Here is a 26232-nt window from a genome sequence, read left to right as displayed (position 1 = left end):
AAGCATACAGAGGTGTGACGATTTTTAAATGACAACCTTTCTACTTCCTAACAAAGAAGCTTCCATTAGACATTTAGGACAAGCTGTCTGCTATAAACTGATACAATGCATTTCGGGAAACTGCACCTGCTACTACTTAACTTACGGAAGGGAAGAAAATAATATCGCAATCTCGGTCATTTCGGGGGGATTGTGGTCCTTTAAATGAAACGCTGTCTTCGACGTTTTGGACTTTAAAGGATTAATTTTAGACCATACTCTCAAACGAAAGAAATGTGAGTAAATTGTGTATATACGTATTTTATTACATCTATTCATGAAAAACGAAACTCAAATTTGTATAATCAGTTGCACTTAAACCTGTTGAGCACTTCTTCAGTAATTCTTGATTTCAGTAATTCTTGATTTGCTAATTTAGTTCTGAGATGAAGTGCGGTTTGGGATTAATATACCCATTCATTGTTATTGCATTATTCAAAATACTTATTATACTTTACCATTTCGCAATTCGAGATTCTTTCCGCAGGTACCTGCACGTCGCTTTTCAAAATTAATTTTCTTATTTAAATTCGTCCGTGTAATAAAATATATCTTGACTGTTCATCATATACCCATGCAGAAGGGAGATCGCATAGGATAATTTTACCTCAAGTCAAAATAAATCTCAGTTATTAATTTAGATGTTAGAATTTTGAGACTTTACTCTTTAATAATACTATACTCTTCCAAACCCTAAATTAGTTATTCAAATCGACTGACATGCATATATATAATAGTAATTGCTAAATTATCTAAATATATCCTCTTCATAATGTTACACTTCAGAAATTATCCTTTTTTAAAACTGTCATAGTTTATGTTACACTGCTCAAAGGTAAAAATAGCATTAATTTGCCTAGTAAGATAAAACTCAATGAATTATGCCTCATCTTACTAGGCAGATATCCAATTATTATGCTTCAGAACTTATGTTTATGCAGCACCAAATTTCAGTTATAATCAATAAAATTCCGGAGATATAAAATTAGAACTGAGATAATGAGCAAATTGGTTAAAAAAAGGTGACATATAATGAATACAATTTGGAAGATGGAGCTTAGAATTCGATTTCGAAATATTGTATTTGATCCAGAGTTTACATATTTTATAAACTATAGATGTTATTCGTGTTACTAACCTTCCACGTGATAATGAATCATTGAACTGCATGATAAAATGATCAAAGGATTTCTACATTTATGATATGTTGTAAAGACACTAGGTTATTTCGAAGCAGGAGACATGAAAAATAGCAATGCTCTCGCCTGGACACGAACCTTTCGAATACGCAACGAATGTGCTGATCATGACACCACAAAGGCATTCTAAGGAGGCGGGAGAAATTCCTTATAATGTAAACAGTAAAATTAAAGCAAGTTTTTATGCAAATATTATTTTTTTCTCTCAGATCATGTGCTTTATCCGAGAGAGGAACCAAATGCCTTCTTCAGCTTATTAATTATAGAGATACGTATATTAGTCTGAAGTGAGTATGAAGAAGTTAAGGGGACTTATACACCTTAAACCCCTCATGATCTTCGAATATGTGACTATTGCAAGAATTGGGATATTTTATTTATTTTAAAAGCAATTACTTCCAACTTTTTACAGCTGATTACATGATATAGCTGCTTTGAAAATTAGTAACCAGAAAGTTTGTGTTGACACAAATATTTTTGTAATTTAATCCTCTTTGTGACAAAATATTTTGCCATGTTTCCAACTTGCTCGCATGATATTTTTAAAATGGCTAATGGTACATACTTAAAATTTGATGGAATTCCTTATATGGGCACTATTTTCTAACTGAACCAACAATCTGATGAATATTTTAATATTGAAAAATTTTATGGACGAAAACATTACAAATTTTTTTAATAAAATACATTTTATAAACTCAACTCCAAATAAAATAAAAATTTAACATGAAATTTTTAGAATTTTAGGTTCACAGTAGTTTCCAGATGTTATAAAAGCTATATATTAAATATGGAATTAAATTATGAAACAGAATGTTTTAAACTGTGCGCGCAAGTTGAAAACATGACGAAAAATGTTGTCACAAAGCGGATTAAGTTATAAAAATATTTGTGGCAACGCAAACTTTCTGATGACTATTTCAGAAAGCAGCTATATTATGTAGTCAGCTGTAAAAAATGGCAGTAATTGCTTTTGAAATAAATAAGTTATCCCAATTCTTGCAACAGTCACCTATTCGAACATCTTATGGGTTTTTAGGTGTATGAGTCCCCGTAATGAAAACTAGTAACAACAGAATGTCGCCGAGATTTAGAATTTAAAATCAAAAGTACACTTAACTGAATCTTAACTGTAAGTTAGATGAATATTCAATCGTAATCTTTATTGACAGACTATGCTCTTCGCGCATGCGAACTAGGTATTTATATTTGTAGCCTGGTAGGTGAGGTATAATATTCTTGACATTCGTTTATGTAATGTAGGCGCTGTATGTTTGCTAAATAATGCAGTGGTAATTATTTCAAATATATGAAAATTGAAAGTAAGAACTGTTTTTTTCTTCTTAATTTGGTTTACATATACAACACATCATTCAAGAAGAAAGCATCATCTTTTAGAGAAATAACGGAGTTTTCCCCGACATTCAATGCAGAGATTCATTCAAATTCACCTTTTTGTTTCGGTTTCATAGCATATTTAGTTAGGAAACAATTTCAGTCATTCCAGACAGCGAGAAAAGTACCTAACTACTACAATATAACTAACGACACAGCCAAAATACCCTCCCTTAAACAGGTGCCAATCTCCGTACCTTGCACATGATCTCCAAACGATCAGTTCGTTGTCAATCACGAACAATATTGGAATCAATCATATTTCTAGAAAATAATTGCATGGAAATGAAAAAAAAAAAAAAAAATTAACATTTAAACATAATAATGTACATACATTGTTTGTTGTTATGCAAATTTTATTTCTGTCCTTGAGCTTAGGAGTGGCACAAACGCCATTTTTTTTACTTCCTTGTACGAAGTAAAAAGGAAGTATTGTAATCGCGAAAAGCTTCAGGCAGCATATTTCAACGAAAATATCAGCTTTGACCGCTTTCGAATGCAATTTAACGATGTTTTGCGTGATATCTGTACGTAAGGACAGAATAAAAGACTCTTTTCCTCCAAAAAAAACTGAAAAACTTCTTTAAAATGAATTCAGAAGAGAATTTTTCGTGGCGTCTGTACGAACGTACGTACGCACGTACGTATCCCGCATAACTCAAAAACGAGTAGGCTTAGCACGTTGAAATTTTGTACATAGGACTACTATAACATGTAGATACGCACCTCGTATTTTGGTTTCAATCGGCCGCGCCAAACGCATATAAATATATTTATAAATATATACACTCTGTTACCCGGCTCAGTGATCTCAGTTTCTTTACTCTTATATGTTTGTAAATTGTAGACTTTTTTCTTTAAAAATGATTGAATTATGTTGTTTTTATCTTCCGGTTAAGGTTTTTATGCCTTTAGTAAATCTGTATGCAATATTTTTAAAATTATGAACAATTTAAAAGTTGTTTAAGTGCCGCTAAGCCTATTTTGATGGCGGCCATTGCTTGTTTACATTTGAAACAGCAGAGTAGTGGATTGGTTGCCAATGTAGAGAAACGTAGCTTCGCAACAACAAAGATAAACGCCTTCATTTATTATTGCGATTTACATCATGCTTAATCATTTCTGGGATTTTTTCGAGGAAATAAGTGTTTAAGATTTACTTAATTTTTAATAATTAGTAATTTTTAATAGAGATATTTTGAGTTTTTATGTATTTTTGCCTTGTCGCGAAGTGAGAACTGAATTAATTGAATGAGAAATACTCAATCGTCTGTGAAAAACTGTTTCTTTTTTGTTTTGTTTGCTTAATTTCTTTTACATATCGTTCTAGCTTTATTATAGTATTTGAATAGAACATGTGGCATCAATTAGATAATTCTTTAAATGATACAAATTTTGTGCATTCTGAGTTATAATATGAACGAAATATAATACTGTTAAGTGAACCTAGCGCCGGAGTGTCGCTATGGTAAACAAATAGAGCGAATTTTAAAGAATGCACTAATTCTATTGTGGTTTATGCGCTGTCGGCGAAGTAGATTTAATTAAATCGAATAAGTTTAAACGAAATGCAAGAAAAAATGCGTATAATTTAATATTCCGTACAAGGAAGTCATGTGGTGTACACATCAGATTTTTTATTAAGCGAAACACAATAAGTTCCCCATGTGCCACATAGTATCACATGGGACTTACAGAAGTAAGTATGAAACACAATACAAAATAAACAGAAGAGAAAACTGAAATAAAATTAAACACACATTTGTAAGGGTTTTTAAATGGCGTTTGGGGCTTTAGGGTGGCTGGAATTTACTGAAGTTCCAACGTCGTAGAAGTTCTTTCAGATGCGCTTCCAAAGCTAAAGTTTTCCGTGTTCTTGAGTCGCCGTTTCTCATCCAATATGATGTTTGAAAGCCAATAAAGATATTCGGTCGAGATCATGACTCTGAAGATTCTTAAGTTCTACTAAAGTAATCGCAAGTCAAATTACAGTCCAGTATTCATGAACAACAGAATATACATACATGTTTATATTACATGTACAGAGTTTGCCAATTATACGTATTTCATATCTCAGTGCTTATTTGATAAGTAAATCGTGGATTTTATTATGCCTTGTCAAAAATTCTTGAAAATCATTATGTTTATTAGTTACAGAATATTCATTTAAAATGCTAAGATTACATCGTTGAAATCTTTAATATAGGATTTTTGAGAAATTATGTATAGCTAAACTACCGAGTTTTCTGCATTTTGCAGTGCCGAGAATATCTGAAATACTGTATTAAACTGAACTGTCTCTGACTGCAGAGTTCACCATAATTGATATGGGAAAATTAACTTCCAAGCGACACACAATTTTTGGTCTTGAAAAAAAAACTAATATAAATTATTAAAACAGTACAATATCAAAATTAACAAATACAAAATATAAAATTATGTGTGACACTGGTTAACACATCAAAGTTCCATAGCGTCTAAAATCATTTAAGTCTTCTTTTAAAAGCAGCTTGAAGGTTATCATTCTTTAAATTAACGTATTAAACCGTTCGGAGTGTCAGAAAACATACAGTTCATTTCATAAGCTATGAACAATGCAAACGTCTGCCATAACTAGTCGAAGGATTGCAATTTAGACAGCACTAGGTTACTGTATACTACAGTTTAATGCATCATATAAAATTTTCGTCAGTCGTTAAATCCTTATTCAGTTTCAATCCGTTGTAAATAAAGACTGAATCGAAATTTGTTAAGTCATAGAGTACTTCAAGCATATTTGAAAATCATTACTAATGATTAGTGTATATTTAACAAGGACTTCTGCTCTCGTAAATTAAGGAAGTTCATTAAACAATTTCTATACTTTTCACACATAATTAGATGAAAGGAAATTGGTGAGTTCAGAAAAAAAAAAAAGTTTAACGGAACAAAATCTCATCTGTATTTATGTCAAAGGCCTAACACTCCATATTGTGGACTTTGGGCGATTTTTAAGAATTATATTATTTAATTCTGGCAAAGCACATGAGGGCTATCTGCGTAAAGGGAGGTATGCCTTCGTGGAGAACTTTCTAAGATTTGTGAGGAGTTTTACAACGTGATTAGTATCGTCTATTAATATATCCAGAAAACAGGTGTATATCGATACTACTCTGATGAGGAATAGGAAGAAAATTTCATTTCAGTCTGAATTACAAGAAAGCAGTTTGCGGCAATGTTTCGAAAAATATCTGTACGAATAGAAAACGACGCACCGTTCTTTAGAAATGTAAATGTAAATGAAAGAGTTCGGCATTCTAAGCTTCCACATTAATTATACTTTACAATTTAAATTAAAAGCAAAATTAATATTGTAATGTGTAATAATAGCAAACTCGATGACATGAGAAAAAAACATTACGATGCAAAATGATAAATATAAAAATTCGAGTCAATAATGATGACGATGCGTCATGCTTATTCGATTTAGTAAACTATTGTGTTCTAAAAAATATTTCTTCCGATTTCCTTCTTAAAATAAAATTTCATTGGAGAAAGTATCAAAAATATAGTAAGACTGTTCATTTTTCTACTTTGATTTCCGTTTTGCTAGTTCAATTTTGAGAGATTTGTAAAGAAAAACGGAGAATGCTTCCCATGATTCGATTATCGTCAATATAGAATTTTCGCAAAAGTGTTTTTTTAAAATATCAGAGTTTTGAGCATATTATTTTGCAGCGACAAAAATTTCTCTAACGTCAGTGAATAAAAATTACGCAGGATTGGGATGTTGATAGATAAAGGAGTTTAGATTTCTTTTCTATTCTTTTTTTTTTTTTTTTTTTTGCTTGCTTACTCGATCCACCTCTTCCTCCGTCTCGAAATTCTGCTTTTCTAATCTTCCAAAACAACCAAAAAAAGGTATAAGCAGAATTACGAAGTAAGCTTTCTTCTAGATAAAATTCGAACTCTAATCCTGACTTTGATACATGCTGAATTTTCTTCTCATAGAATAACTCTTCTAAGAAATCTAGTGAGAAAGATTTCTTTGAAGAAATGTATTAAAGAAAAGTAAAATTCACGTGACTTAATCATTCTCCTTTTCAAATTTAAATAAACTAGCGCGTTTGTTGTTTACTTCATTAAAAAAATCTGATGTGTACACCACATGACTTCCTTGTACGGAGTATTAAATTATACTCATTTTCTCCTGCCTTTCATTTAAACTTATTTCCTCCAATTTCATTAGAGATATATTTTTATTCAATTAATTCAGCTCTCACTTCGCGACAAGGCAAAAATACATAATACCTCAAAATATCTATATTAAAATTTGAAAGCTATAGAAAAACATAAAGCACCAAATAAAGTTAAAACAATTAAAACTTTTTTTCTACAATTAAAATTTCAGTTTCTACGCGCGCGGCCAGAGGGGGGGGAAAGCAGATTTTTCGGTGCAGAAAGTTGGAAGTTTACTTTTGATCTTGCTCGGTATACTGAAGGCGTAGAACTGACTTAATTTGTTGTGGACGCTATTCTGAGTCAATATATGGAAAAATTTAATACTTTAAATGATAATTGCAGAATGCATTAAGCATATTTTAATTCTCAATAATAAAAGAAGACGTTACTTTGTTGTCGCGAAGCTTAGTTTCTCTGGATTGGCAACAAATCCACAATTCTGCTAAGCTTCAAATGTAAACAAATATGGCTGCTATTGTTAAAAACATTAGGCTTAGACGCAGATAAACAACTTTTAAATTTTTGCTAATTCTAGAACTATAACATGCAGGTTAACTAAAGGCAAAAAAACCCTTAACCGGAAGAAGATAAGGACAACATAATTTAAGCATTTAAATTCAAAAAATGCACAATTTAGAAACGTATAAGAATAAAGAAACTGAGATCACTGAGCCAAGTAGCAGAATGGATATATATATATACATATATTTATATACTTTTTATGCCGCCGATTACAACCAGAATAGTTATGTACATCGACATGTTATAGCAGTCCTATATACAAAATTTCAACGTTCTGAGGCTATGTGTTTTTGAGTTACGCGAGATACATACATACATACATACATACATACGTACGTATAAAAAGACGCCACGAAAAAAGTCTCTTCTGAATCCATTTTAGTTCAGTTTTATAATTCGTTTAGGGAGAAATAGTGCTTTATTCTATCCTTACAGATGTTACGCAAGAACATCGTTCATTTGCATTTGAAAAATGGATTTTAGAAAATGGATATTTTTGTTGGTAGATGGATATTTTCGTTGAAATATAATACTCGAAATTTTTCTCGATTACACTACTTCCTTTTTACTTACTCCGTACAAGGAAGTAAAAAGTGTCAAAAAGTAAAGGTTTTATCAAAGTTTTAAAAATGTTAGTTAATCTGCATATTTGTTTCTCTTATTTAGCATTGAGTAGCGCATATTCTTATTAATGGTTATTTAAGATAAGAGTATTTTCCCATTTTAGTACTTTAAGTTAGTATAAAAATTAGTCAGATACTTTAATTACCTTTCACATCTTCTCGGCTTTTAAGTTTCAGTTCATAAAATTCATTTATTTGTTAAAATCTTAACCAATAATGTAAATATAACTTTCCGTCCTGCTGCCATTTCAAAAAATTTCGTTTCGACAAAAATATAGCATTTAACAAACAATTTTTTAATATTTTGAAAATAAAGATTTCAATCCAAAATTTAATTTCGACTTCCGATAATGTTGAAACTTTCTGCAAAACACAGAAAATTGAAGTAGTTTCCGGTTAATTGAAATGAAATTTATATTTTGGAGGGTAAACCTTTATACAGTTCGTGGTAATGAAAGTTTCAATGTATGTAGATCTGTTTTCGGTACATTTTCCCTAAGGAAAAATATGTAATCAAAATTTAAAAATTAATTTAGGGTTACATCCAGACTACAGCTAAAAGAATTCCAACAGCAATTTTTGCAATTAAAATTAGAGTTTCTGCGCAAAAGCAAGCAATTCGGCCTGCAGGCAAAAGGGCAGATTTTTCGGTGCACAGAACTAAAATTTTCTTTTTTTTCCTTTTGGTCGCACTCGACAAAAATACAATGAAAGCGTAGAAAATGACTTCTGAATTTGTTGTGAAAGCTGCGTTGAGGCAATATATGGGATTATTTAACAACTTAAATGATAATTCTGGAATGGATTAAACATGATTTGATTCGCAATAATTAAAGACGTTATGTTTGTTGTTGGGAAGCTTAGTATCTTTAGACTGCCTACAAATCCACTATTGTGCTAAGTTTCAAATGTAAATAAATACGGCTGTTATGGCAAAAAATTAGGCTTTGTCGCACTTAAACAAGTTTTAAATTGTTGATAATTTTACAAATATAATATGCTGGTTAACTAAAGGCATAAAAACCTTAACCGGAAGATAAGAACAACATAATTCAATCATTTTTAAAGTACAAAAATGCACAATTTACCAACATATAAAGTAAAAAAAAAAAACTGAGCGTACAGAGCCGAGTAATAGATTGGGTACATATAACGAGGCGTATTCGGAAACTAACTACCGTATTGAAAAAAAAAAAAAAAAAATAGTAAAACAATTTTTTCGAATCCAATTTTATTTTTACATGAAAATACATGTCTTAAACTATTTTTCAACATAGTTTCTGCCAATGATCAAACACTTGTCATAGCGGGTGACCAGTTTTTGTATACCATCGTCAAAGAAACTTCCCGCCAGTTTCGATAACCACGACTTCACAGCATTTTTCGTGTCATCGTCAGATCCAAAGCGCTTGCCACCAAGCTCGCGCTTCATGTGCAGGAACTATGTGATAGTCGACTATGTGATAGTCGGACGGCGCCAAGTCCGGGCTGTACGGCGGGTGATCGAACTGCTCCCAATGAAACTGTCGAATTAACGATTGAGTGACACCAGCAGTATGGGGCCGAGCATTGTCATGGAGCAACACAATTCCTTTACTGAGCATTCCTCTTCGTTTGTTTTGAATGGCACACCTTAGTTTTGTTAAAGTCTCACAATATCGTGCCGCATTAATGGTTTCACCTCTGGGAAGAAATTCAGAAAGCAAAACGCCTTTCCTATCCCAGAAGACAGTGCACATGATTTTTTGTGATGACATTGTCACTTTGAACTTTTGTTTTTTCGGAGAATAAGTGTGCCTCCATTCCATCGATTGTCGTTTCGATTCTGTAGTGAAATGACACACCCAAGTTTCATCATCTGTCACAATTTGGTTTAAAACGTTTTCTCGCTCATCACTGTACCACGTGAGAAATGTCAGGGCACTAGTCGCTTTGTTTCGTGAACATCAGTGAGCATTTTTAAAACCCATCGGTAACACAGTTTGCGATAATTAAAGCGGTCAGACACAATTTCGAACAAAACAGTACGTGAAATTTGTGAAATGCCTCTGAAAGAGTTGCCATTGTGAAGCGTCTGTTCTCATGAATTGCTTCATCAACTTTCCTTACCAAATCATCGGTGACAACAGAAGGCCGATCACTCCGAGCCTCGGCGTGGACATTTGTTCGACCTACATTAAGCATTCTTACCCACTTTCTCACCATTCCATCACTTATCGCGTATTCACTGTCATTCTGTCACTTGACGATAAATTTCGGCCGGTTTAACATTCCTCGCGTTGAAAAACTTAATCACGGCACGAATCTCACAGTCAGCGGGAGAACTAATTGTCTTAAACATTTTGAATGTGCACAGCAAACTGAAAACACAACATAGAGCAACGAAAATGGCGACAATTGAAAGTCAGTGAACAGGAAAGACTAGTGCGCATGCGCGGGACGCTTACCACAGCGCTGCGACGGCGCTAGAATGAAGCGGTACTTACTTTCCGAATACGCTACGTACTATATACGCAATCTATTACTCGGCTTAAAGTATGTATATATATATATATAGTTTTGGTGCGGCCGATTTCAAACACAAAGGGAGGTGGACATCTACCTGTTATAGCTGTCCCACATACAAAATTTAAATGTTCTGATGCTTTTCGTTTTTGAGTTATGCGATGTACATACATACGTACGTACGTCACAAAAAAAGGTCTCTTCATAATTCATTTTAAATCAGCTTTATAATTTTTTTTGGAGGGAAGTCCTTTATTCTGTCTTTACGTACAGATATCACGCAAATACCTCTTTAAATTGCAGTCGATAGCGCTCAAAGTGAATATTTTCGTTGAAATATGATACCTGGAATTTTTCGGGATTACAATACTTCCTTTACTTCGTACAAGGAAGTAAAATGAAAATAAATTTTATCTCTAAATACCTGAATCCATTTTTCTTTTAAAAAATATATAATCAAGGTTCCTCCCCCTGATGAAGTGACATTGAGATTGATTGAATTCCTCTTCTGTTTTTGTTCATTTCTCTTTTAATTTCATAATTTTTAAAGAGGGGCTTTGGTTGTTTGAAAGGTTTTGGTTTTAAAATTTTTAAATTTATTAATGTTTATCCATGATTATTTGAAATTTATTAATTATGAATTTCAATTTCTGCTGTATGTGAAATATTAGTTCTAAATTTTTTACTTTATATATTCATATAATATATATATTTATATATATATTCCCACTTTGTCACCCGGTTCTATGAGCTTAGTATTTATTTCTCATATGTTTTTAAATTGTATATTTTTTGCCTCAAAATTGATTGAATTATGTTGTTTTTATATTCCGGTTAAGATTAGTATGCTTTTAGTTAATCTGCATGTATTAATTAGAGAATTATCAATAATTTCAAAGTGGCGAGTAAAGCCTAACGAACTGCCATTATTTACATTTGAAATTCAGTAATGTAGTAAACGTCAGTTTCTGCACCTTCAATGTCTTTTTGCCAAGTTGGAGCAAAAGGTAACATTCAGTTTTGTGCACCTTAAAATCTGCCTTCCTTCCCAATGGCCGAAGTGTTTGTTTTTGCGTAGAAACTGTAGTTTTAATTGTAAAATAAGTTTTTAACTGTTTTAACTGTATTTGTTGTTTTAGGTGAATAAGAACTATATCTTTAATGAAGTTCGAGGAAAAAAGTTTAAATGAAATTCAGTAAAAAATGTGTATAATTTAATCGGCTATACAAGGAGGTCATGCAGTGCGCACATAAGTTTTTTATTCTTTACTTTTGGCTTAGTTTCTTTTAATCCCTTTTGTATTTTAGCTGATAGCTGAAATCTGTAGAGGATACAGTGTGTTGGATTCATATCTGAGGAAAAACAAAACCCTGAAGTATTTAACCCGAGTGCGCGAACATAATTTAGTTCGTTGTAACCGAGTTAAGTCTTTTGTGTTTACTATTTCTGGAGGTAAATTAATGTTTTTAAGATGAAAATATCGCGAAGCTGATAGGTTTCTTTTTAATTTATGTTTCTTTAATAAGAAATTAGTCAAAATATCGTTCTAGTAAATAAAACTAAAATTTAGACAAATTTTTAAAAATTGTATTACAATTTATTTGTAAAAAATTTTAGTGAGTATAGAAAAGTAATTTCTAAAAACAATGCCTATTTGAAAATAATAGTGAATCTCCAGCAAATTCAAAGTTTAATTCGTTAACAGAATAAATAAAATTGGCAAAACTTAAATGAAATATTTTATGTCTTTGAAATAAATGGCGGCATTGTAAGTTTTCCCAGATTTAGAATTTTGATAGGAAGATGCCATGATCTCTTTCGGATAACAGCATATTATGAGCTGTATCATTTGATGATACCAATCTCCAAAATCAATCGCCGTATAGATAGAGCCAATCGCAGTAAATTTAAATATACTCAGAAACTGCATATAGAATAGCGTGAAACAAAGTCTATACTTTCCAAGTGTTCATATTACAAACATTGATCCGTTTTAGAGTTATTTTAAGATTCTATTATCAGCTTTATCGCGTGGGCAAAATACAAAGTTAGTGAGACAGTCGAGTTAAGTAGTTGGAGTCTCGAGAAAATGTTGCGATTTCTGATTTTTGCTTTCGGAAAAAAAAAAAAAAAAACGGAGGAGTGAGGAAGATACATAACATTCATTCAAACAAGCACGTAGCTAAAAATATAGTACTTTTAAACACGAAACGGAGCCAATCATAGTTAACAGGTTTAATCATGTCATTATACTAAAATTAAGAACCATTGAAGAAGATAAAGCTTTACTGAAATATACACTCCGTGTAGGAGAATCTTTATATATATAAGCGGCTAAAGTGTGTGTCGCCGATAATTTATTGTTGCCACTCGGAAAACTGAGCGCGGGAATTAACGTTTCTGCAGTTTTTAATTAATATCTCAACCGATTAAAGTCGTGCGAAGATGATAATGGTATCGATAGATTCGGAGAATTTTTTGGAATACGAGGATACGGGTCTCGAATCTCAACTCGGCGCCGTTCCTTAAATATTCGAGAAAAAGGAATTTGGCACGTAGACAAATCCCTCTAATAGGAACAACCCATGAAAGAAAGTGGAAAATGTAGGGAAAAGGTAGGGGAAAATTAGTTTTTAATTAATATCTCAGCTAATTAAAGTCTCAAGAAGATGCGAATGGTCAGAATGGCGTGCCACGGAACTGCGGAATTCAACGGTGGACTTCGCTAAGTCCGGGAGCCAGCCGTTTCGGAGGAGATGATGTTACTTAACTCCATATATATATATATACGGCTTAAGTGTCTGTTTGCCGCCGATAGTTTATTGGTTGCTTGCGTAACTGTACTAGCCAATGGTGTAAAGTTGCCACGGCACAGCGCTGCCGTTTCAATTGAGACGTAGACAATACCCCGTAAAACTACCCTTTGATATGACCATCAATAAGTCTCAGAGACAAACGTTTAAGCGTGTTGGCATTTTTTTACCTGAGCCAGCATTTGAACACGGTCAACTTTATGATGCCTGTTCAAGAGTTCGTGAAAGAACGGACGTAAAATTAAAAATATTGGATGGTCCTCTGCAGGGCGAGCTGAAAAATGATCGAAAGATCTACACAAGAAATGTGTACACAGATATTTTTGACATGTGAATTAACATTTCATTATTTAAGTCACATTTATTGAATGAGCTAGCGGTGGGCTCCTAAGAAATGTACCGCCAGTAGTTTTCCTTAATCGTACTCTACTTTAAGCAAGTAGAAGGGTGAAACCCCGTGGGGTTGTAAGCAAAGGGGCGTCCTCGCCGCCTGTCCTGGGTAATTCAGTTTAAATTAGCAGATACCTTTGCACAAATCATTTTAATTACAATTTATAATATCTAGAACAGCGGTCATTTCGTATGATTGCCGGGCTTTCTAGTTTATACTATATGTCAAATTCCTGAAACTCCAATGTACAGATTTAAGTGAAATTTGGTATGAATATTCATTTATAACATAGAAATCGATGTAACATCAATGTACAGTCATTTTGTAGACGCATAATTACCTGTAACGCTCATATGGCTGGGATTTGCAGCGTGGAAGCGTGCTCGTCAGGAGGCAGTTAAAGATTCCCTGTAGCAGTTGATCCCAATCCTGCAGCACGGCAGTTTTTCACCAACTATGAGAGGGTTCTAGGAGGGGACTGGCGAGATTAACTGCTTTCCAAGAATGTCCCAGACATGTTCTGTAGCTCTGAGATTAGATGATCTGGCTGATTAATATATGCGACGAGTATCCTCACTTTCCAGGTAATCGTCAACTAGCTGACTGTAAGTCCGGTCTTTAGTTCTCGGTGGATTCATAAAAATGCGATTCAGGTCATTTGCTTAACACTCACAATTCACTACCTCCCTATGGATTAGCAATATTCATACTAATAAACGCAGTGGAAATCCTTCTAAGAAAAATTTGCCACCATTCCTTTGTTATTGCCTCCAAAGTACCTTTAGTTTTGAAATACTTAAGCATAGCTACATATTTCACTATCATATATATTCCTTATTATTTCTCAGTGTTCCGTTTCCTCTTTTCATAACTCTACACAAATTTCAGTTATACTCATGCCGCATTTGAATTTTCATAGGTTCTTCTCTACCTCCCAAGAGATTCTACTAACCTTAGTCTTCTTCATCCTACACAACAAAATACAGAAAAAGGTTTTTCTTGCTGTGCGCAAATACAGAAGGTCCTCGATGTCCACCTGTAACTGCAGGCATATCGGGGTGTATGTATTTAAAACTGTTATCAGACTGAATAATAATTCCCTCAGCCTGTCATCGAAAGAAACATTTCGAGAATACATTCCTTACAGGAATTTTGCACAATTAGCTAAAGTTAGATTTCGTGATCCTTCTTGCCTTCTGAATAATTGTTCTACGTAAAAATACGTCACATTTAATATTAAAAGATATCCTAAACATCTCAGACCAATCTGATAGTTCTTTGCTTAGAACTGTGTATTCAAAGAGCTACGATACCAAGTTTGTCTACTCATTTAAATTTCAAAATGTTAAATTAAGAGGGTGAAAATATTAGTAACTAATTTTATTTATCTAAGTTCAGAAAAGCAAGTTAAATTTCAAATCAAACTTTCCCTTTTTATGAGTATTTATTCCAAAACTGTAACACTTCATAACATTTCAATTTGTGCATAGTTTCTATGAAAAGACTGTTTTATAATAGCACATTGAACCGGATCCAATATTAAGAAATACTGCAAACATTTCGCAATATTAGATGTATTCACTTGAAATCCACAATTCTAGTAAGGTTAACGATAGTCTTGAAACAAATGCAAGGAAACAACTTTCAGATATATATTCTTATAATTAATACTACAGCTAAAACTTATTATTACTGCTAAAGAAGATACTTTGAATGGAAAGATACCGAATGAATGGGCGCAAGAAGCATACAAAAATCAAACTCACAAGTAACGGGATTACTTTGTAAGGCAATAAGTAAATAAACAGAAATGCAACGTGAAAGGTGTCGAGAATGCTTTCTGCTGAGGATGAAAAGAGACACCTTAGTGTGAACGAAAGCAAGGCAGTTTGATAAAGAGAAGGTGAATGCTAAGGGAAATATGCAGATACGGAGTGAAATGCAGTAAAAAGAATAAATGAACAATTTACACGTATTGATGTACGGGTATAACATTCTTATGAAAGCAAAATAAAATATAAATGCCCTGTCTAGAATTTAAATACAAAATTATTTCAAAGGAAAGAACTGATATTAAAAATCTACTGTAAAATGTGTTGAATTAAAGGCAATCTTACATAAATTCGAATTCTAACGATTTTCGTAAAGCATAACAAAATAGAGGCGTTATATAATGCTTTTTGAGCCACTGAAAATTTCATAATTTAGAAGCATTAAAATTTCGAAATATTCCATGCTTTGAATCTTTTAAAACCCATATAGGTTTAAGAATGCTCGGAGGCGAATTTAGAACATTTTATAAGGCTTTAAAGTTATATTCTATGCGGCAGCTTTCAGTTTCATTAAATATCTGATTATTTTTAGCCAGCGATAACTGTTTGATTTGAGATTACAGGGCGTATTTCAGTTCGATGTACATTCATCTAAAATAATGTTTTGGTTTCGAAAGAATTTGTTTTCATACTCTCTTTTGCTGTGTATTCCTAATGACAATACGATTTTGTGGAAGACAGATACGCAGAACCATGTTATAACTGTTGCTAACATGCTTACATTCAGGAAACCTTACAATCTAGTGTAATCTAGTCTAATTATAACTTTCTCTGAAATTACTTCTTTCTTTTCCTCATTCAGACATTCAGAATGATTCGACGAAAGATTAAATCTGATTTCTTTCTTTTTAATTATGTTATGCTCCTCAGAAATTGATGTGTTCCTAAATTGTTGTATCGAAAACTGTAAAAAATAGTGATGTAAATACGCGATGTGTTCTTTGTTAAATTAATTACTATTTATAATATCGTAGAAGGTACATATATAAGTAAAATGTATCTGCTTCAATACCGTAAATTAAATACAAATAATAAAGCATATTCAACGCACACAAAAAATGATATGATTACAAAAAATCTTCGTATGCAGATATACTACTCCGACCTGACGTGCGAATGATTAAAATTTAACTTTCCCGCTAGGAACTGCCATTTATTGCGTACTTCAATATACACTGGTGTGCAAAAATTAAGGACGAGACGGTTTTTTCAATATAACTTTGTACAAAAGCTTTTCAAATCAACACATTTAATACCGTAAGATCCACAATACGTAAGGACATGAGTAATGTAAGCAACACTTTCAAAAAGAGAAATCAGAGGGATAAAAAGAAGCTTTATTGAAAAAGTAGCATGGAGCGCAATGCGACTGAAGGCCGAAACATCCCTGTGATGGGTTTCCAGCAAGACACATCCGGTCTTTAATAGGGGATATGATCTCCCCTGACTGCTAGGCAGGTTTCACAGCGTCTGTCCATGCTGAGAATGAGGGTGTCAATGAGTTGTTGAGGCATTGCTGCCCATTCGTCTTTCAGCGCCAATCGAAGCTACGGAATCGTTACTGGTGGTAAGGTACGAGCTGCCAAGCGTCTGCTAGAAAATCCTATACATGCTCGATGGGACTGAGATTCGGAGATCGTGCCAGCCAATCCATACGTTCAATATCCACACTCTCTAAGAGCTGTTCGGCAGCTACTGTGCGATGACATGGTGCATTGTCGTCCATGAAAAGGAACTGCGGACACATAGCGCCTCTAAAAAGACGCACATATGGAAGAAGCATCTCGTTACAATAACGGGTCCCGTTGACTGAACCTGCGTCGAAGATGTGAAGGTCTGTACGACTACCAAGCATGATGCTTCCCCAAACGAGAACACCGCCACCTCCATACCTGTCCCTTTCAATGATGTTCGAGGGATGATTGCGGCTTCCCCGCCCTCTCCAGATGAGTATGCGATAAGAATCGCTACTCAGACTCAATCTGCTCTCATCTGTAAACAGTACTCGTCCCCATTCATTGTCTCTCCAATTCCGGTGTTCCCGGCACCACAGAGAACGCCTTCTCCGATGGGCAGGCGTTAGAGGTACACACCGTACAGGGCGTCGTGAAAACAGACCACCACCGTGCAGTCTTCTGGCCACGATAAAACGCGATATCGGTCGTCCAGTCGCCTGTGTCGTGTGTCTAGCGATTTCTCCCGCTGTCTGCCGCCTGTTTCTTCTGGCCTCTAAGGTAATAATATACCGGTCATCTGCGGGTGTGGTTCCTCGTGGACGACCACTACTCAACCCCCGGATAGCTGTTCCTGTAGTTTGAAATTGTCTCCAAAGTCGTGAAACGATGGTGTGAGCAATTTCGAACTCTGCAGCCACACTTGTCACACTGCGGCCTTCCTCCAACTTCCCAATGATTCAACCTCGGGTAAAAGCATCCAGATGTCGTCTAACAGATTGATTATTCGCCATTTCTCGCTGAGGCAGCAACTCGGTGTGATTTTAACTGCTATACAGCGTGCAATCTCTTTGCCAGAAATACTGATCTTACACCGACAACATGCTTTATACTACTCAGACACTCCCCCATTACGTCTAACTGCATATCTGCGCATGTGCTACCGTACATCAACTTACTTAATCTCCTGATTGGTCTTTCTGTCCGCTCTGCCTCTTCGTTCAGCTGATATGCTAATTTTTCGACTTCGTCCTTAATTTTTGCACACCAGTGTAAAAGAGAGACTTAAAATTTGCATTTAGATTTTTACATATTCAGTGCTAAGCCGAAACCATATGAATCAGAAAGAAATTCTTCTTTAAAAAAAACACATTAAAATGCTGAAATTTTGATAAAACCGGAATTTTATTTCTATCATAATATCTTGTAATAATTTACGTGTATCTCATAAGATATCTCCATATATTCAGTATGTTTTTCTCACTGGAGTTCATTTAAATGTTAAAACCACACAATTGTAGTTTTGGTAGAAACACCTTAGATTAAATGACATACATGTGGAGTGTTTTTGTAAACAAAATAAACATTCAAATAAAGGGACGTCGATGGCAAATACACAATTACTATTATTTTTATATGCGTACAGATTCGTAAAGGATTGAATTCTCGCAGATTCGATGATATCTTGATGAAATTTATATAATTCTGGAACTTTTTACAAAAGTACTCATACTGTTTTTATCAGTATGACAGAGCACATTCGGTAGTTACCACTTCAGACTACTAAGAAAGTTGAACACAAAACAATACAGAAAACACCTCAAATGCGTTAAGGTCACATAGTGATCTCTCAAAACTCTGAGGCTAACTCTTATCTAAAATGAGAACTAATGATCTTTCCGGTATTATATAGTATTCCCCTATCCTCCCAGAAATTTCCAGTGCCTTTGATTTCTCGATATTGCCTATATAATTTCAGTTACATACGACCGGTTACAGTTACATATGGATTGGACCAGTTACATTTATACAGGGATCTGACAAAAATGTCGCCTAATGAACACTATGTTTGGTACTTTTTTCGATTATTCACCAAAATTGGTGACAAACATTAGTCGTCTATATAATCGCCAGCTTGGATATATCTCACCAAACTGGTGAGATAACCTCAAAGATAAATAGAGTTGCCCTTGTAACATTATTTTTCCAGTCAATCTTCGATTTCTTGAAACCTTTAATGTTACATGATACAACATATACTACAATTTACGTATTATTTCACTAAAATTATTTTCATGTATACAAAATTACATATGGATTGGTCTAGTTACATTTTTACAGGGATTTGACAAAAATGTCGCCTAATGAACACTATGTTTGGTAATTTTTTTCGATTTCTCACCAAAATTCGTGACAAAAATTAGTCGTCTATATAATCGCCAGCTTGGATATATCTCACCAAACTGGTGAGATAACCTCAAAGTTAAATGGATTGCTCTAAAATTATTTTCATGTATGCAAAATTCAAATTAATGCAATGAAGTTACAGAAACAAGTTTCAAACTTTAGAAATTTATGCTTCGGTTTGCAGTATACATAATTTTATTTTTTTTTTTTTAATATTTGGTTCGGCAAAATACTGAGAACTTATTCTGTAAGGCTTTTGATAGAATTCAAAATGTGCAGAAATTGTTGATTGTAAATACTGTTATAATGTTGTGCATCTTTAAGTTTTTGACTTTGACTTTTTGAAAGTCAGACTTGATGGTTACAAGTTTTGAGAGCTCAGAACATCACGAAAGATTTTGTTCCCTGAAACCGCGGTATATAAATTTTACTCCCAGGCATTTTATGAAGAATTGACGGTAACGTTAATATCTTGGTATGCTTTCTGTTCATGAAACATTTCTGGCACCGGACATTACTCTATTCGTCAAGATATTACACTATGCACTAACGTGTTCAGTATATGTGAATTAAAAAGTATCCACATATTTATTTTACCATAGAAACAACATTTTACGTGCGACCCATTTCTTTACTTGATCTGTGACGAAATGGTGGTAGTCGTTAATTGCTGAAAGGGAATAGGAACATAGGTGTATTCAGCAAATTTGCCTCATTTCTGTCGAGCCGTGTTTAATAATACTTTTAGCTCGGATAAACGGCTGTTAAATTTTATTTGTAACATATTTATTTTGGTACTTTTTTGCAACTTAGTAATTAACTGCGCCTATTATTTAAAAAATGAACCAGTTTTTAAAAATTTTGAATTCCATCACTAATTTAAAATCATTGAAACAATATGATTCCTTGCTTCATTTATAAGAATCCTGGGATCTTGATTGCTTTTGTTTGCCCAGAAGAGCGTTTATTTAGAGCGAAAGGCGTACTTAATTAATCGAATCATAAGATTTGCCTCACAAGCTGTTGTGCTAGCGAATATTCATCTTTCTACTTCTCATCTTACGCTTCAGTGAAAAATCATCTTCAGGCATTTATTATTCAAATCGAACGCATGAAGATTCATTAGAATTTTGTAAGAGCTCCCTCGATGAATAATCTAAAGTAAAAATGATAATAAAATTCCTTCTCCACTCTTAACATTACTCTTAATAATAAGACAATAGTTTAATTCAGACCATTAAATTAATTAAGACTATATTTTCTCCCCAGAAAATCTAAAGATTCCGCCTAAATTGAAGCAAATCTCTAATACGCTATTTATCATTTTGTTTTTCTTAACTTTCTCAGTGGCAAGACTTTTTGGATCTTTTTGAAGTATTTTTTAATAAATTTATATAATTAATTATTTTAGTTTTTATTTAAACTTTTATTTATTAAAATAATATTTAGATCATTAAACAAATTAAGGAAACAAATTATTTTAAATAATAAGGTAATGCATTAAAGTAAAAAAAAATACGTTTATGACCGAATATAAAAAATAATGATACTGCTAAGTTAGAAAAAAAAATGAAGCTAAATGTGCTGCCAAGAATGAACTTTGATAATCCATATATGAGTAAACAAAAGAAGGATATTAAAATATAAATGTCCAAGCTTACAAAATCGCTTTCATTTTCATTTTTTTGAGGTACAATCGATCAAATGAAATAATAATTCTCGAATAAAGAATGTTGTACATCTTTATTATTTTCAACTCAAATAGAGCAAGGATGTCAGACTGGAGGTGCAAGGGACATATTTACACTTACAATTTACGTATTATTATTATCTACGTATTGTTCGCTTTTTATTCATAGCTTTTAGTACTTTGTAATCAGTAATGGTAACGGGAAGAATGCTTAGGCAGCTAAACCTTTATTCAGTGATTTGTTTCAAATAACGATATTAAATAATGACAATGTATCAATTAGCGCAAGAGCTGCAGTGCTTAAATTGTTTATTAAAAGAGCATGTATTAATTCTTCAGTCCTTAAGGAAATTTGACATTAGTATTGAAATTGCTTGGAATTAATTTTTAAGAGACTTTCGCACAACTACTCATTTTTGTTTTATAATATGGATTTTAGATAATGAACGCAAGAAATTCAATTATCCCTTAGAAAACCAAAGCCTTCGATATCATGTATGCTTTCAATACCGAAACTCCCATCCCCGTCCGTTATCCGTTCCTTCCGTTCCCCCTACCCGTCCATTAACGCCCAAAAATGTGAGAAGATTTCAAATGACATCCTTTCTACCTCCTAACAAAGAAGCTTCCATAAGGCTTTTGGGACTAACTATCTGCAATAAACTAATACAGTGCATTTGGAGAAACTGCATCTGCTACCACATACCTTAGGGAGGGCGGAAGAAAACATCGTAGTCTCGGCCGTTTTGTGCTATCATAGTTATTTGAATGCAAGACCGTCTTCGGCATTTTAATCTTCAAATGTTTAAAGACAGTTTAAAATAACATGCTACGTTTTTTATATTTCTAAAACAATACGCAACTCAATTAATGGAACACTCATGTATTTCAAAAGTTACACAAGGCATTGGTTCCTTTCGTCTCGATGTTGATTTTGCGAGACCATTTAACATCAAATACCGCACTGGTGGAGCAGCAAAAATCGTTAAATGTTATACATGGCTCTTCATTTGTTTTACTACTAGAAACAATACATTTAGATATAGGGGAAAAATTTATGGAACATTGTATGTATTTTTTGGTCGGTGGAGGTAAACCGTGTCAAATCAATAGCAACTGTTTAACAAATTTATAGCACTCAAAAAAATTTAAGGGAGTCTTATCTGTTATTCAACGCAATAAAAAACTTTTTTTTAATTCTTCTGAGAATATTAAGTGATTTTTTTAATTCGAGTTCTGCATCGCATTTTGGAAGAATTTGGAAGCAAGGTTGACATGAAACATCACTTAGAAATATTTATTCCAATAACCAGGAAATTTTTAATGATAATAACAAAACTTAAAATTACATTTATTGAACCCTTTGTCAAATAATCCATCTAAATGAAAGCTATAACATCACCGCATGTTTTAAATGCTCTGAAAGATCACTCCAGGTCTTCCAGAAGATAACTGATTCATGAAATGTTGACTTATACTGATCAATCGACAAAGTTTCAGAAGGTGTGTCAGCACTTCTAGAAAAGTTGAAGTGGAGAGTACGTTCGAGGTTACAAAAAAAAATCTAAGGAAAACGCTTCAGTGAAATTTAAAAATGAATGCGTATTATAAACGAGAATCTTCCTGGATTTTACTTGAAATTAGGGGGTACTTCTGAAGTTTAGCTTGGACAAAGTCACAGCTGTTTGCATATTTATATCAAATGATATTAAAGAAGCAGACAATCTCAAAACTTTGTACTTTAGCATTTAATTAACAGAAATAAGGCACTTTAATTTCTTGTCACCATTATTAGCTGTAATTACCTTTCATTTTATTATTGTCATTTATGTTTACTTTTTTTTTTTTTTTAAACCTTCGAAACTCCAAATCTTGGATTATCACATAAATTTAATTTATCCTTTCTAAGCTGAAAAGCGCCACAAGTGCGAAGGACTTTTATCGAATTTGCCGGAGCAGCTTTGAATTGAACTCTTGAGCAGCCAGTCCAAGCTTTGAATGCTTATCTGGCTGGGTTAAAGTGAGGCAAAGTGTATTTATCCAGCCGCCCTTTCTTTAGTTTCACTGACGCCTTTAAATTAGAGTAAATAAAATTGATACGTGTAATATCTAGAGTGATTGATTATCTTAATTTTTTAGTCTGGTAAGTATTTCACTGTGATAGAGCTACAGTCCACTTCAACCAAACGGAACACCTTTTCCCTGTCTTCAGAAGAGTATGAAGGAACTGGTGAACAAATAACGTTTACAATAAATTACAACTTCAATGTGCCTTTAATTAATACAATCATATCTGGCTCCAATTAAAGCAGAATACTTATTTTTCTAACAAAGTCATTATGAACTTCGCATTTGAGATTTTTACATTCTTGTGGAAAAAGGCGACTGCAGGGTTTTATTTAATTAAAGAACTATCGTATTATTTTGGCTTTACTTGTACGTCTACCTTTCTAAATTTAAACCAGAATTCAAGTAAGCGGAATGTAAATATGCAAGTAGTATAATACAAGTAAGCCTCAAGTAGCAAAGTTTGTGGAAGAGCGTTTAACAGCTTGGCTTCTTACCAATCAGCTATGTATTTTTTTCTGTTGCAATTAGCTTGCCACAAAAGTGTTTGCTTGCTGAGATTCTTCCCAAATTATAAGCAGAATTGTTCAAGAACAATAGTCGGGCTTTGCTAATATTGTCTACTATATTATATTTGACTGAAAATTTACTTTATTAGAAACCTGTACCCGCGAAATGTTGGAGAACTGTTTGTTTTATGTAGTCGACGTTTAATAAATAATTTTACGTAGCTTTGGTTGGATTGATTTGATTTAAGAGGCATAAGAAAACAAAAGTCATCTGACAGTTTTTACGGTTGAAGATCAGTTAGGTTGTACGAATATTTAAAATATATATCAAAAACAACGTAACAGTATAAGACTTTCAAAAAATCAATAGAAGTCAGCACAAAAATGTAAGGTTTTCAGATTACTAAGAACCGCTGTTCAAAACATGAACTTTTCCTTTTTTTTTTTTTTCTAAATGCCATATCTTCTTATTAATTTACTCATTTTTTAAATGTCAAAGTTTCATTTACATTTTGTAATCATTACTTTAATTTATTGCTTCCACATACATTATTAATTTAATTGATTAATATGTTAATTTCTGTCAGTATTTTGAACTTACAAATTAATCCTTCACTGTATATTACACATAAGTAAAACCACAAAAATTTGGAATCCCGTTTCACCTTTTATAATAATTATATACTCCACTTATGTTACTGCACATTTGTATAGCTTGCCGTTAATGCACTTGTTAGTCTTTTGAAAATTTCATGAAAATGATGAATTTCCAACCGGATAGTGTTTAGTCTCATGAAGTTGTTTTTCGTTTGATATACCGGTTTATTCCTTGCATCAAATTTCACGTCATTTCAACATAAACGGCAGACTCAAATCCCAAGAGATATTTTGAAGAATTTAAATAGGCTTACGTTCTGAGTATACGTTAAGCCTAAGTAATCATGTTTGAACAGAAAGCTTTATTTACAGTCACAGCGAGACGATAGCATACACACGCTGCTGCTTCCTAAATTAATTCATAGAAAACACACTACAGATATAAAGCTTCTACGGCAATAACTGAGAATTACTTTGTTATCAGAAAACTAAAATTACAGGAAATTCGTTAACTTCTAAACGCATTATATGTTTCTTCATCATATTAAACTGGGTAAAATTTTGTGTGCATAAATATATAGTTTTTCGTATATGTGGTTAATTAGAAATGATTTCTTAAAAATATGTGCAGCAAAATAAAAGTTTCCAAATTGGTGTGTAGAAAGGTTAAGTCAACATATGTTGTTCTTGTATACGTAAATTATATCACCTTATATTTTTCAGCCTCGTGACGGGATACTAAAAATCGCCACAGCATGTATGAAGGCATTCTCTCACACTCTACTCAATTAGAGTATGTTTTCTAATTATTTGAAGTGTTTAGTTTGGTTTATTTAGATATGGAAAAGCATTTGAGGGTTATCTGGCTAGTAGGAGGGATGTCTTCTGGAGAACGTTCTAAGGAAACTGGTTCGTATGCATGTTACACATGGGAAAAACACTAAATCGCCCGGGATTCGCAGGGATTTGAACCCCGGATTGAACTACCAGTGTTCAGCGACTTTACATCTCGAGCCTTCTTTCTCAGTGAGACATAACCAAATTCATGAAGGCAGATTGAAATTCACCACAGCATATATAAATGCATGCTCTCACACTCTAGTCAACTAAAGTATGTCTTCCAGTTATTTCTAAGGTTCTGATTTGGTTTCTTTAGTTATGGCAAAGTACTCGAGGGCTATTTGCCTAATAGGAAGGATACATTCGGGGAGGTCTTTCTAAGGGATATGTTTCGCATACACGTTACAAGTGGGGAAAAACACAAAATTGCTCGTTCTCAGGGATTCGAATACCGGATTGAGCTACCCGTATCCAGCGATTTTACCGCTCGGCCGCTGGTGGATTTTTTTCTAAGACAGACATATTAGTTTTAACGTCAATCTCTGTTCTTTCTTTTCACAGTGCATTAAGGGGACTCATACACCTTAAAACCTATAAGATGTTCGAATAGGTGACTGTTGCAAGAATTGGGATAACTTATTTGTTTTAAAAGCAATTACTACCAACCTTTTACAGCTGATTACATAATATAGCTGCTTTCTGAAATAGGCATCAGAAAGTTTGTGTTGCCACAAATAGTTTTATAATTTAATCCGCTTTGTGACAACATTTTTCGTCATGTTTCCAACTTGCGCGCACAGTTTAAAACATTCTGTTTCATAATTTAATTCCATATTTAATACATAGCTTTTATAACATTTGGAAACTACTACTATTATAAAAATTTCATGTTAAATTTTTATTTTATTTTGAGTTGAGTTTATAAAATGTATTTTATTAACAAAATTTGTAATGTTTTCGTCCATAAAATTTTTCAGTATTAAAATATTCATCAGATTGTTGGTTCAGTTAGAAAATAGTGCCCATATAAAGAATTCCCTCAAGTTTCAAGTACTTACCATTAGCTATTTTTAAAATATAGTGCGCGCAAGGTGGAAACATGGCAAAATATTTTGTCACAAAGAAGAT

This window comes from Stegodyphus dumicola, chromosome 10, assembly GCF_044657685.1.
Source record: "Stegodyphus dumicola isolate Sdum_Otavi_A_Nest chromosome 10, ASM4465768v1".
NCBI classification, from domain to species: Eukaryota; Metazoa; Arthropoda; class Arachnida; order Araneae; family Eresidae; genus Stegodyphus; species Stegodyphus dumicola.
Note: the sequence above shows the minus strand (reverse complement) of the source record.